This window comes from Rhinoderma darwinii, chromosome 6 (assembly GCF_050947455.1).
Source record: "Rhinoderma darwinii isolate aRhiDar2 chromosome 6, aRhiDar2.hap1, whole genome shotgun sequence".
Classification (NCBI taxonomy): domain Eukaryota; kingdom Metazoa; phylum Chordata; class Amphibia; order Anura; family Rhinodermatidae; genus Rhinoderma; species Rhinoderma darwinii.
Window position 1 is genome coordinate 1,703,930 of NC_134692.1, and position 15,429 is coordinate 1,719,358.

Sequence of the window (15,429 nt, forward strand, 5' to 3'; positions counted from 1 at the left end):
GTAGACATAAGGCTGAAGGGAGAGATCTCACGAGATTCGTCAGGAGCGTCGGCGCCCTAGATTGGCTCCCAACTTTCAGCAACCCCTCTTGCCTGCTTCTATTGCTTTGCCCGAGGTCCCGATGCAAGTAGACCGACTAAAATTATCGGTCCAGGAGAAACAGCGCAGGCGCACCTCTGGACTTTGCTTATATTGTGGCCTCGCTGGCCATGTTGTGCGCCTGTGTCCTCACAAGCCAAAAAACCCCAGCGCCTAGGTTTGGTTGGAGAGACAACCCTGGGCGTCAACACATTGAATCAAGAACTATTTGAACTCTGTACTTACCTGTTTGACCAGCTGCCATCCCGCTACGCGGTACGGCCCAGTGGGTTCACACCCCGCATCGTGACACCCATGTTGCTGACTTACAGATTTGATCCATAGAGATTTGACTTTTCCGTCCATGGGGCGGTGGTGGATCTGATTGAATGAGCCCTGTTATTAAGGGGGGGAATATTGACCTAGTTTTATAGTACTTTTTGATAAGATTTCTAATCCACCTGGCAAGAGTTGATTCTCTTTATTGGGCCCGTGAAATTGAAGGAATAATGTCTCGGAACTCCTGAGGGGTCGAGAGTGCTGAAGATATGTCAGGACTGTTTTCCTCACATGAAGTAGGTTCAGGTTCAAGGATGGCTCTGGACCGGAAGGATAGAAGGAACCTTGGTACGGTTCTGAGGACGATAGCGTCAGAAAGAAATCTCCTTAAAGGACAGTAGAAAGGTCCCACGATGGTACGGGTCTATGGAATATAGGTCTAAGTCTATTGATTCCCTTGAAGAATCTGGACACCAAGGGGTGATGAGTAAACTTTTCATCAGAGAAGGCAATAATTGCTGTTATATAAGGGAATGTGTCGCGAATGAAACCTTTTTTTTAAGTGTCGTTACTTATTTCTATTATATTTTTTACGTTTTTTGCTGTATTTATTTTTTTCTTCCATATGGTGGAAAGTATTAAAAATTAAATAATAATTTGACATGTTTTCCTATGTTGGCCACCAGGGGGAGCACTTCCCAGAATTACAGCAAGGTGAATAAGGCAAAGCAACCTGACTCACAGCTGCTGTAAATGTGGGAGGGAATCTCACCCCCTCCCACAAGCCAGGAAAAGGTGTCTTCAAATTGCTAAGCAGTGTCCGGCAGCCATTTTGGGTGTGATTCTGCAGCTGGCAGAAGTTATAGGACACACCAAAAGGTTAAGGGTATGTTCACACACTTACTAAACAAAGGGAAACCGCTCCTGATTTTCAGCCATTTTTTAATCAAACTCGCGTTTTTTAACGGCCGTTTTTGAAGCTGTTTTTCTATAAAGTCAATGAAAAACGGCTCCAAAAACGTCCCAAGAAGTGATGTGCACTTCATTTTGGTCGGGCATCTTTTAACGTGCTGTTTTTGGAAAACTACCACGTAAAAAACGCCCTGTCGGAACAGAACGCCGTATTTCTCATTGAAACCAATGGGCAGATGCTTGTAGGCGTTCTGCTTCCGATTTTTCAGCTGAATACATTGTGTGTGAACATACCCTTAGGGTATGTGCACACGCTAACTGCATTTACGTCTGAAATGATGGAGCTGTTTTCAGGAGAAAACAGCTCCTGCATTTCAGACGTAATTGCTCGTACTCGCGTTTTGCGGGGCGTCTTTTACGGACATAATTTGGAGCTGTTCTTCATTGGATTCAATGAAAAACGGCTCCAATTACGTCCCAAGAAGTGTCCTGCATATAATGTATATAAGTGTCCCGCATATAATGTATATAAGTGTCCTGCATATAATGTATATAAGTGTCCTGCATATAATGTATATAAGTTTCCTGCACTTCTTTGCTGAGGCTGTTATTTTACGCGCCGTCTTTTGACAGTGACGCGTAAAATTACAGGTCTATGGTTGTGTTCAGATAGCACCGGTATCCTAGGGTGCTCGAGGTAGGATCCCATGAAGAGCGGTAAGCCGCCGTACGATTCATAGCAGCGCTACAACGCTTTATAGACTCATATCGATCCAGTCCCCAGTACGGCTCAGTGCCCGACGAAGGTCTTACGACCGAAACGTCGACGTCGCACATATAGCCTCTGGCATCTATCCTGAGAATCTAATAAATATAATTTTTGAAACACAAGCAAGGTGTGCCGACAACAATTCTTAAAATTACAGGCCGTCGGCACAGTACGTCGGCAAACCCATTCAAATGAATGGGCAGATGTTTGCCGACGTATTGGAGCCGTCTTTTCAGGCGTAAATCGAGGAGTAAAACGCCTCGTTTTCACCTGAAAATAGGTTGTGTGAACCCAGCCTTAGAATGATGAAAGTGAAGTGAATGACTTTTCAGTTGACCGGTTCACACACTGTGTATTTGACATGTTTCTTTTTTTGCACATTTTACGTGCAAAAAACCACCTTAAAAAAACGCTTGATTACACTTGATTTTGCGTGTTTGGGGGGGATTTGTGTGTGTGTGTGTGGGGGGGGGGTGCTTGCCGCTGATTCTTCAAAACAGCTGATAAGCGGCTATGAAGTATCAGCGGCGCCCGTGCACACTCCGCTCTGCCACACACACGGGAAAAGTCTTAAAGGGGTCGTCCAGGAAAACATGGCGCCGCACCTGTCCTCAGGTCGTATGTGGTATTATAGCTCTGTCCTATTCACTTCAATGGAGGTGAACTGCAATACCAGACACAATCTGAGGACAGGTGCGGCACTGTGTCTCCAATCCGGACACCCCTTCTGTCCTGAGATGACCCGACGGGGGAGGCGGGTGTCAGAGCATCACTGCAGACAGAACCACACAACTACGGCATGAGGGCAGGGCTTGTCCTGAGTGCACTGTCTCTGGTTATGGACAGATTTATAGTCACATGAACCCCGTCTGATGAACCGGTAACCTAGGTCCGATCACATGACAGAGGGGATCACCAAAAACCCTGCGCACCCTCAGCCCGTCCATCCAGCCCTTTCCTGGTTATATCTGTGACCACCATTACCCCTCATACTGGAGTGTTTGGGGATGTGACTAATGAACCTCTCACACTCCAGTAGGAGGGGTAATGGTCGTCACCCAGCTTTCTCAGACCCCTGAACGGTAAATCTCTCTAGCTGTACTGAGACTGTTTGGGGATGTGACTAATGAACCTCTCAGTCTCAGCACAACTAGAGAGATTTATCGTTCAGGGGCCTAGGAAAGCTGGATACCACTCTAACAGCGGGCATATTGTTTATCACCCAGCTTTCCCAGGACAGTTACATCATGTGTCCTTTATACAGAGTCTCCTGCACGACTACAGGGGGGCCCGTCGGGGGGGTGGGGGGGCGCCAGATTGGGGGAGGGGCTCGTCAGGGGGGGAGGGGCCCGCCGGGGGTCATGAGACCGGCGGTCTGTGAGAGAGAGAGGGACAGACAGAGAAACACATCTTACCTGCAGTGCAGCTGGTCTTCATGATGGCACCTGCTGTCTCCCTGCAAACATCTGCTCTGCTGAGTGACTCTGACCTGCGTCTGTGCTGTACAGAGCCAGAGAGCAGAAGCCATGGAACGGCTCCCGTTCATTGACTCCTATGCCCTGTAGCTGCCGTATTCCATCTCTGTATGTGTCATTAATCGACACATACAGAGATGAAAAACAAAATGGCAGCCCCCATAGTGAAGTAAAAGTTCGAAAAAAGTAAAACACATACACACAAATAAATAAAATTTATTTTAATAACATACTAAAAGCAATATTATATAAAAAAAATATTTTTCGCGACACCCGTCCTTTAAGCGTGTCAGGTCTGAGGCCCTTCTTGTAAAAACTGAAGAAGGGAAGTCAAATCAAAGAGGTATGTTTCCCCAAGAAAAGAATATATTCCAGAAGTGGGAAATGACTTTGGAGGTGTCAGGGATCATTACCATGTATATTGTTTGAAAAATATTATCCTTACATACATATATATATATATATATATATATATATATATATATATATTCAGTATATTACACAAAGAGATTGGATTCATGGAGCACAAAGAGCAGGCATAACACGCCTATGGAAGACACTGCCCCCTGGAATGCAAAGAGGAGTGTGCAGAAGAATGTACAGGAGAACTTACAGCTGAGGAGCCAATGGGACTTAAGCAAGTCCCACATCTCTAGGGAGGGGCATGTGTCTTTTCTCTGTGTGTTTCTTTGTTCTGAATAAAGGGCAGTTCTCCTCCTGTCTGATCGAGGGAAAGCTGTGTACCAACATCTTTGTCTGGTTTACTTCTTTCCAGGCATGCCTTCAACTTTCAATTTACAGAGGTGGTTATTCGGTGTGAAATAACAGGGAGAAGGGAGCTACCCTGATATACGGACCTGACATCTTTGGCGCCCGAACAGGGACCTCACTCGAGGAAATATCAAAATCCGGACAACCGACAATCACAGGGTGAAACAGAGGACCCAAAGTTGCCCACTGAAAGAGTCTGATCATCTCCATACTAAGCACGGTAAGTCAATTGATTTTATAAATCTACGACTTATCTGTGTTAGTGGACAGTCTTGTGGCGATCTGTAGAACCCTTTTGTTGATTTCCTGCATTATCTCAGGCGACAGAGGTGATATTTTCCGCTGTGAGGTCGAAAACCTGTGAGACCTTAGTCGCGCCCGACTAACCATCCTCTGGGTAATTAGTGACTAGATAGAAAATACGCGGGCACAATATACATGTGTGATAAGTCGTGGATAGTATTATAACCTGTCTTATACAGGTGCACGCGGGGTGTGTCTAAACACTGATAAGTTGTGGATAGTATTATAACCTGTCCTATAAGTGGGCATGCGGGGTGCAATGCACTGATAAGACGTGTGATAAGATGTGGGACAGGCGCACGCGGGGTGCAATGCACTGATAAGACGTGTGATAAGACAGGCGCACGCAGGGTGCCATGCACTGATAAGTCGTGTAATAAATTGTAGGTAATATGTTGGCCAGACCTAGAAGGTTGCAGACCAAAATTGTTATATAAATTGCGTGTATAATATAGACTGTTAGAATGGATGGTTTACGGTCCATATTCAAATCATCAGGATCACCCGATCCTATTCATGATTTGGTGTAGCGAATGGAAGTTAGGAATAAGAAAGGTATTGTATGTTATATGTATTAGAAAACACAGGACCAGCCGACGCACGGTAATGGCGTCCGTACCTCATGTTGAGTGTGTCCTCATTGTGGGTGGGAAACCCCCCCTCACAGCTGCGCAATGTGTTTCCAATGGGAGAGGCTGCCCTCCACCCACCCCTGATGTGGCCACGCCCGGCCCAACCAAATCAGTATGAAATAACCGTCTTGTTAATTTTGTCATTTGTAGCACATGCTGCAGTGTCTTTTCTATTTTTTTTAGATTCCATTCTAGTGTGCGGGACGCTGTTCACTGATGAAACAACATGTCATCATAATATAGAATATGGTGGTCGACAGATTGGACTGTTACAGATTATGTGTTTGATGATTTGAACGTAGATAATTCCTATACAATGGTGTGATGAATGATTGCAGATACGTATGTTGTTTTGTCGGCATTGAAAGTGTTAAGATTGTGAGACTAGAAGCTGTGAGGAATGAGTGTGTGACCCCCCCCCCCCTGTATTATTCTGTGTTTGGGAGGAGGAGGGGGAGCTGACTGGGTGCAGTCTGCAGACAAAGGATTTCAATATGCACTGCTTTTAGATATATATATATCAGTAATGTCTACAAACCTAAATAAATTTCTTCTCTTTGCGCATGCGCTGTTGTTTATAAAAGTTGCGATATTTATGTGTTATGATGTGATCAGATTTAATGTGTTTTGATGTTAATTCAGATGTCTTAAACTACAGATACAGTGAGACACGGGGTATTGAAAATGTATGTGCCCCCACCGTTCCCTATATACATATATATATATTTTTTTTTTTAGTTAAACAATTAGTGTGTAGGTGATTAAACATTGTTCTAATTTTTTATATTTTTTTCACGAGTCAGGAAATATTATAAATTAGATTCTAATTTATAATATTTCCCAGCACTGGTCACTAGATGGAGCAATTCCCAAAATTGCAGCATTGCATGTGGTAAAGCAACCACATTGCTTTATGCTGCAAAATTGGGAAAAAATCCCTCGCTCTAGTGAGCTCTCAGAATCCCCCCCTCCTTTATCCTGGCTAGTGCCGGGAGAAACTAGGGGATTGAACGGTCTAACCTCCTACACTGTGTGTCGCCATTTTTTGAGCTAACACACAGTGTAGAAGGTTAACATACAGTAGTAAGCACACTGAAACACGAACATACATAGAAATCACTTACCTGCTCCTGTCGCCGCCGCTCCCTCCGGTCCGTCCGCTCCGTCTGCTGCCGCTGCTCCAAGTGCACAAGTCCGGAAGCTGCGACCGGAAGTAGTAATCTTACTGTCCGGCCGCGACTTCCGGTCTACAGGAAAATGGCGCCGGACGGCGCTCAGTTCAACTTAGACTGTGTGGGAGCGGAGCATGCGCCGTTCCCACACAGACGGCGTACACCATAGATAATGGAACGGGCCCCGTTCGCATTCACTATGGGACTGGGGCTGCCGTACTCCATGTCTGTATGTGTCGTTAATCGACACATACAGAAATGGAGTAAAAAATGGCAGCCCCCATAGGGAAGAAAAAGTGAAAAAATAAAAAAAAGTAACACACAAACACACAAATAAATACAAAAGTTTTTATAAAACACTAACATCAAACTGATATCAAAACATTTTTTTGGGCGACACTATTCCTTTAAGACACTTGTCAGATAAACATGTGGAATCTGTGTATGTTTCTGTGAGGTGGACATGTTCTAGGCAATCAGCTGAGATCAAGGTACAAATCCTGCTGAAAAAGTATCACCAAGTGCAAATGAAATGTACCCAATAATTACACATCTTCTAGGTGCCCTGTCCATTGTAACAGAGAAGTTTTTTTTTTCCTTATATAAAGGTGTTTGATGTCGTTTAAGGGCCTGACATTATTGTATGTACTTAGAACAACGTTTATAATGTATGCGGATGATGTTATCACCAGATTAGTATTTATTTTAACAATTGACAAGAGTTGGGGGTCCCCAGCAAGTGCCAGTAAACATGAACTAAAAGACTTTTAACACGATGAACTCCATCACTGAGATGCGGCAGGCGCAGCCTGAGCCACTACAACGCGTTTATCATGAACTGACGGCAGTGTCACAATACTAAGCGGCCGCCCAGACAAGTAACTTGCCAGAGGAAGAGGACAGATGCGGAGGGTTGGTGGTAGTCACAATACAACTCCACTATTCCGTCTACGTGGGATCTCACCCCAGGCTCACAGTATGAGGTGCTATGTACAGCCTGATGACGTAAACTAAAGGAGACGCTGTCTGACAGATGAGAAGGACCAAACCAAGTCCTGATGACATCAGCAAGGATCAAAGTAAAGACCAAAGACCTGAGTGAATCCGTCAGCAGTATCAAGTGTTTGATAAGTAAGTGGCTAGGAGGGGGTAATAATAACTCCCCCACTGGATACCAACGTAGTCTGACTCCACAATTATGTGGGTTACCCTGAGGGTGACAGTCAGTGAAGAGCAGAAGACAGGAGAAGAAGGGGACGATGGTGTACAGGACTGCAATGAACTGATGGGACCCGAAAACCTGAGGGTGATAGCATGAGATTGGTGATAGCATTATGTTATTAGCTGAGGCCCTATTGTTTATAATGTCTGAGGTTTATAATTATAATGTGTGTAAATATGCCACGGTGCTGCAAATTACAATCTGAGGAGTTTATGTGAAGGTGTGAGGTGAAGGTCACTGTGCTGCCCATGACCTGTTATATCTGCAGGGGTAAAAGTCCCTTAGGACAGTAAGTGACAGTGCGACAGTTATTACCATACATAAAAATGTAGACTGGATTAATTATATATATTACAACCAGCAGCGGCTTGTAGATTATATCAAGACAACCATCCTGTATCCTGAGGAGAATAGGGAAAGTTAGGACCACTCCGACACCTTGGAAGTCCAGGTACAAAGGGGGGTTACTCATCAGGAGTAGCTCGTCTCAAGCTGGTGAAGAAATCCAAAACAACCCCTACCCGCCTGGTTCGAGTGGTCAGTGGTAGGTTGATAGGCAAAACTCAGGGATAGAATAATAATATTTTTAGGGGGGACTGTCAGCGATCATTACCATGTATATTGTTTGAAAAATATTATCCTTACATATATATATATATATATATATATATATATATATATATATTCAGTATATTACACAAGGAGATTGGATTCATGGAGCACAAAGAGCAAGCATAACACGCCTATGGAAGACACCGCCCCCTGGAATGCAAAGAGGAGTGTGCAGAAGAATGTACAGGAGAACTTACAGCTGAGGAGCCAATGGGACTTAAGCAAGTCCCACATCTCTAGGGAGGGGCATGTGTCTTTTCGCTGTGTGTTTCTTTGTTCTGAATAAAGGGCAGTTCTCCTCCTGTCCGATCGAGGGAAAACTGTGTACCAACATCTTTGGCTGGTTTACTTCTTTCCAGGCATGCCTTCAGCTTTCAATTTACAGAGTTGGTAATTCGGTGTGAAATAACATGGAGAAGGGAGCTACCCTGATATACGGACCTGACAGAGGTACTTGGTTTCGTAGAGGCTGGTAGAGTGTTGACAACTCTTCAGAAAGGACCTTGGATTTTAAGGAGCTCTGCTCAGCCTCCAGGCTATCAGGCAAAGGTAGTCGAGATTGGGATGCAGGAACCCTTGTTGGAACAGTGGATACTTGTGTGATGGCAGCTTCCATGATCTTCCTCACAATAAAGCTAACATCCCAGGATATGGATAGGCCGTCGTTTGCTTCAGGCCGTGATCTGTAGGAATACCTTCTGATTGAGACTCCACTCCCCTGGACGTTACGGAATATCTGCTTAACCTGTCTGCTCTGGTGTTGAAGTCGCCTATGATATGGATGGCTGAAATAGACAGGAGGTTGTTTTCTGCCCATCCCATGATTTGACCACATTCCTGTGTCATGGAAGCATTTCTGGTACCTCCCTGTTTGTTCGGAGAGAACACAGTCGGAAGGCTGCTGGAAATTAAACAGGGCTAACATGACCGCTATCATTTCTTTGAGGTTGGAGGATAAGGACATTTCTGTTTTGGACCATTTCATTTGTACCCAGTGCGTCCCTACATGGGCACCCAAGCTTGAACTGGAGGCATCCATAGTGAGGACAGTCGGGTGGGGAGCCATGAGGGACCGTCCCCTGGAGAGACGAGGAGACAAACACCACTTGAGATCTAACTTGGCCTAGGCTGAGAACGGCATAATGAGAACCAGAGATTTGGGATTTCTGTTCCGCAGCCTTAAGATATTTGACTGGAGGATTCTGATGTGGGCTTCGGCCCATGGGACCACCTCGATGGATGAGTTTAGTGGACCCAAGACTCATGGCAAAGCGAACAGAGTAAACCCAAAGAATGAGAATTTTCATGATGGCTTCCTTGGTGCTCTGGTCCTGTCCTCGGTCAGAAACAACTTTATCTGTTGAGTATCTATAATAAACCCCAAATATTTCAGCCGAGATGATGAAAGAAGGTGGGATTTTTTTGTAATTGATCAGGAATCCATGACTTTGAAGCATCTACGGCGTGGTATGAAGTTGATCCTAAAGAACTTCCTGAGAAGGGGCACTGATGAGCCATTCCTCTAGGTATGGGTTCACCAAAATACTTTTCATTCTGAGGGCTGCGAACACCTTGGTAAATACCGAAGGCTAGGCAGGGAAATTGGAAATTAAAATTTGACCCTGAATAAGAACAGTAATGTGAAGGAACTTCCTGTGATCCTCAAGGACTGGAATACGTAGGTTTCGCATCCATGAGGTTGATAGTAGCCATCATATCATTGAACTGAAGGATGTTGATCAGCGATTGAATGTTAACATCCTGAATTTCCGTTTGACAAAATTGTTCAAATATGTCAAGTCTATGACCAACCGCCATCTTCCTCCCACTTTGGGAACAGCGAATACAAGAGAGTACACTCCCTGGCCTCTTTCTAGTGGTGGAACCTCTTCCAAAGCCCTTTTTTGTATAAATTCATGTAGGAGTTGAAGGACATGGAGTTTTTGTTTTTTTTTTTTCATATTCAAAATTTTTATTGGTTGTAAAACAAACAAGTATAAAACACAAATGGAAGAAATACATCCACAAGAAAGAAAAAAAAAAAAATAACGAATGGGGGTAAAGCCCCAACAAAGAGGTGAGCATCACATCCTATGACAAGCGATGGTATACAACAGCGGCGTGCAGAAGCATAATGAACAGGAGCATTGCATAAAAAGTAAGTAGAAACATAACAACTTAGTCTCCTACACAGCATAAAGTTTGTAACAGCATTCCACAAACGCAATCACAGGGAGCGAAGCTCCTCTCAATTAGGCAAGGGAGGGGAGGGAAATACTGGAGGAGGGCAAAGGTCATGGTGAGCCTGGACTCCAATTCTGTATTATTATGAGTAAAGAGAAGTAACAGCAGTTATTCATATGGCAGAGGCATGGTGGAAGCGGGTAAAACCACACAAAATAGCAAGCAATGTCTCCCCAGTCTAAAAATCATGGGAAGGTGGATTGGGTCTCAAGTCACTACATTTATATATGTGGGAGAAGAGCGAAACGTAGTCCAATGGGACCATGTAGACGTGTATGGTGTAGAGGCAGCTGGGGATTGTGACATCAGGTGTTCCTGTATAGGGGGCAGGGTAGAGACACATAAGCGTTCAAAGTCTGTTAGCATATGGTGAAGGTGGGCTTGGTGGTTGGTTACATTATAAAAGTGTTTTAATTGGGTATATCCAAACATGTGGTGTGTTGAAGGCGCATCAGTTATGAAGATTGTGGCCAATGGGAGTTGGGAGGAATCAGAAAGGACTTGAGTAAAGTACATGGGATTGGTGGATGACCTGCATAGGAAGGAGAGTCGGGCCTCGCCTGCAGGAAATGCTGGGTTGTCAGTAACAGGGGTTAAGGGGCCCAGTGTGTCAATTAGAGAAACTCCAACCCCGGAAGAGCGTAATGCCAAAAGTGTTTTGGAGACAACAAATGAAGCTTGAGTCACTCTGTTCCTAGGCAAGGTCCATGTCCACGGCAGAGTAGACAGGGCACGAGTGCATAACTGTTGGGCTAATCTAACCCAAATTTTGGATTTGTGATTATGAAAAAAGTCAAGAACATGTGCGTGGGTCGTCGGAAGGTAATAGAGACGACAGTTCGGCAAACCAACCCCACAGGCATCTCTTGAACGAGTAAGAATTGTCCTGCCTAATCGGGGACATCCTGAAGGCCAGATGAAGGAGCCAAAGCCATAGAGTTTTCATTTAACAGGAACCGTTACGGTGGATGAGTTTTTAACTCCGGGGCGTACCCCCGCTGGATAGTCAAGGAGACTCAGGCTTTTGATGAAGTTTTGGACCACTGATCTGCAAAGGTCTGGAGTCTGCCCCCTATAGGTGGATCCAGTAGCCTGGCCTCATTGGCTCAGACTTTTCTGGTCAGAGGACTTCTTGGTCTTGAAGTTTCTATCTCTGTTGTATCTGGAACGTCTGTCTATTGTTGGAAATTGCGCCATGTCCTAGGTGATCTTTTCCTTTAGCCACAAAGGGATCTCAATTTGACCTCCTGGGGGATGAAGAGAGGCAAGTCTTTGTCTTCATTTAATATTTCAGCATGCCTTCTAGTTCTGTACCCAAGAGGGATGATGGGAAAAAAGAAGCAGGCGGAAATTATTTTTTCCTCCTTGTTTTCACAATCTTTTTTTAAACCAGTCCGAGAATACCGGATGGGATGGAAGAGATTTGTACTTCTAAACCAGAAAGTAAAAAAAAAAGCTCTTTTTTTTTATTTGTCTTTGATGTTTTTAAAAGACTCCGTTGTTTTTTTTTACAGCCTTTATCAAGTCAGGAATTTTCTCCTTTTTAAGTAAGTGTAACGTCTATGGCCGCAGACCGGCGTCCTGACTTACCCTCTGACGGCCGCGGCTATGGACAAGTGAGTTCCGGGTGGCATCCCCCTCCTGGGAGACGCCGGAACTCATTTCCTCATTCTGATACTGGCTCCCGCCTTAAAGGGAATGTGTTGCCAGAAAAACATTTTGTTTTTTTTTTAATTAAACATTTAGTGTGTAGGTGATTAAACATTGTTCAAATTTTTTTTATTTTTTTCACGAGTCAGGAAATATTATAAATTAGATTCTAATTTATAATATTTCCCATTGCTGGTCACTAGATGGAGCTATTCCCAAAATTGCAGCATTGCAAAATTGGGTAAAAAGCCCTCGCTCTAGTGAGCTCTCAGCATCCCCCCCTCCTTTATCCTGGCTAGTGCCGGGATAAACGAGGGGTTTGAACGGTCTAACCTCCTACACTGTGTGTTGCCATTTTTTGAGCTAACACACAGTGTAGAAGGTTAACATACAGTAGTAAACGTACACAAACACGAACATACATTGAAATCTCTTACCTGCTCCTGCCGCCGCGGCTCCCTCCGGCCCGTCCGCTCCGTCTGCTGCCGCTGGTCCAAGTGCACAAGTCCGGAAGCCGCGACCGGAAGTAGTAATCTTACTGTCCGGCCGCGACTTCCGGTCCACAGGAAAATGGCGCCGGACGGCGCCAATTTCAAATTGGACTGTGTGGGAGCGGCGCATGCGCAGTTCCCACACAGACGGCGTACACAGAAGTGGATGGGACGGGAGCCGTTCGCAGTCCCTATGGGACTGTGGCTGCCGTATTCCATGTCTGTATGTGTCGTTAATCGACACATACAGAAATGGAACAAAAAATGGCAGCCCCCATAGGGAAGAAAAAGTGTAAAAATAAGAAAAAGTAAAACACAAACACACAAATAAATATAAACGTTTTTAATAAAGCACTAACATCTTTAACATATGAAAAATAAATTTGTGATGACACTGTTCCTTTAAAGGGCGAGTGTGTGCACATTGCAGATTAGCTGCAATTAGCCCAGAATGCCTCTGGACTATAAAAGGGGCTCTGCCCTCTAAATCATTGCCTGAGCGTTGTTGTGTTACCCTAGTTTGTCCTTGCAAATGGTCTCTTAAAGAGGCTCTGTCACCAGATTTTGCAACCCCTATCTGCTATTGCATGTGATAGGCGCTGCAATGTAGATTACAGTAACGTTTTTATTTTGAAAAAACAAGCATTTTTGGCCAAGTTATGACCATTTTTGTATTTATGCAAATGAGCCTTGCAAAAGTCCAAGTGGGCGTGTTTAAAGTAAAAGTCCAAGTGGGCGTGTATTATGTGCGTACATCGGGGCGTTTTTACTACTTTTATTAGCTGGGCGTTCTGACGAGAAGTATCATCCACTTCTCTTCAGAACGCCCAGCTTCTGGCAGTGCACAGACACACAGCGTGTTCTCGAGAGATCACGCTGTGACGTCACTCACAGGTCCTGCATCGTGTCGGCCACATCGGCACCAGAGGCTACAGTTGATTCTGCAGCAGCATCAGCGTTTGCAGGTAAGGGGTAGCTACTTAACTGTAGCCTCTGGTGCCGATGTGGCCGACACGATGCAGGACCTGTGAGTGACGTCACAGCGTGATCTCTCGAGAACACGCTGTGTGTCTGTGCACTGCCAGAAGCTGGGCGTTCTGAAGAGAAGTGGATGATACTTCTTGTCAAAACGCCCAGCTAGTAAAAGTAGTAAAAACGCCCCGATGTACGCACATAATACACGCCCACTTGGACTTTTACTTTAAACACGCCCACTTGGACTTTTGCAAGCCTCATTTGCATAAATACAAAAATGGTCATAACTTGGCCAAAAATGCTCGTTTTTTTAAAATAAAAACGTTACTGTAATCTACATTGCAGCGCCGATCACAGGCAATAGCAGATAGGGGCTGCAAAATCTGGTGACAGAGCCTCTTTAAGTGTTTTCCAGTTCCCAGTGTTTCCCATTCCTGCCGCCTGTACCCTGTATCCCGTGCTACCATGCTTCTGTGCCTTAAAGAGTTGGAGTTTTATCCTCCGCTGCATCTACTGTGCCACACAGCGCCGGGTGTCTGTCTACTGCCAGAGCCTAATTTTAGCCTGAAATCACCGCTACTGTCTACGTTGCCTCAGGTACCCTTTCAGAACTACAGACATTGCATATATACCTGTTTGGCCAGATGCCATCCCGCTACGTGATACGGCCCAGTGGGTCCACACCCCACGTCGTGACAGTATGCTCAGGCCATGTACCCCGCTGGTCAATTCAAGGGCCTGTCACCTTCTCAAGCCATGCAAGAGGACCTGCAGGACCTGCGAACACAACAGGATCAACTCCTTGTAGCAGTAAACTCCATTGCACTAAAGCTAGGGGTGCTAGCTGCTTCCTCCTCTGCTCCTGTTCCAGCTTCTCCGGCTGATCCTCCTGCTGCATCTCCTGTCAGCATCAGTTCTGATCCTCAGATCTCGCTGCCACTACCGCATCGTTTTAACGGAGACGCAAGCTCATGCAGGGGATTTCTCAACCAGTGTTGTCACGTTAGGTTCGTGGACTCACTGGACCGTACCGCCTTGGCGGTATGGCAGCTGGCCAACAGGGTGCAGGAAACAGTCTATAGTTCTTATAGGATACCTGTGGCAGCTCGGACAGTAGCAAGGCAGGCTCGGCTGGGACTAGGCAACAGGCAGACGTCAGGCGTGGTGTAGCAGGACAGGTGTGGTATACAGCACAGCATGACTACAGCTCAGCACGGCACCTGACCAGGATAGCACGGGATACCGGATACAGGTATGGGAAACACTGGGAACTGGAAGACACTAGGAGACCATTTGCATAGACAAACTAGGATACGACAAACAACGCTCAGGCATTAAAGGAAGGGGCTGGGACCTTCTTATAACCTAGGGTGCTCTGGCAGCAATCAGCTCAATTTCCCACCTGCGTGCGCTTTGGATTCTTAAGTCTGGACTGAGCTCGCGAGCGCACCCTGGTGGTCACTGTGGAACAGGACAGCCGTATGTGCAGACAAGGTGTCGACTGGATGGAAGGAGTTCGTGGTCAGCAACCACGGACGTTACAAGTGTCATATCCACTTCACCTTGCACGCCAGAGCATTTCCCTCGGACGGCGTGGGTGAATCCTGTCTGGGAATTTTAGGGACCCGATACATCCAGGGGTTCCTGCGTTTATTCTGCACTGTGTTTGAGGAGCCTGGACGAGTCTCGTTGGCAGCTACCTCTCTACTGAACCTTCGCCAGGAGGACACCTCCGTGGGTGAGTACACCATCCAGTTCCGGACCCTGGCAGGTGAGCTGTCCTGGAACAACAAGGCGTTAGTAGCTTCCTTCTGGCATGGACTGTCATCTGAGATCAAGGACGA

At 45.6% G+C, this 15,429-nt stretch overlaps 1 protein-coding gene across 1 annotated transcript in view; it reads right to left on the bottom strand.

Annotated features, from left to right (window-relative positions):
- PARP9 (poly(ADP-ribose) polymerase family member 9) overlaps window positions 1–15,429 on the bottom strand; it is a 118,316-nt gene that overhangs the window by 70,018 nt on the left and 32,869 nt on the right. The window lies entirely within an intron of this gene.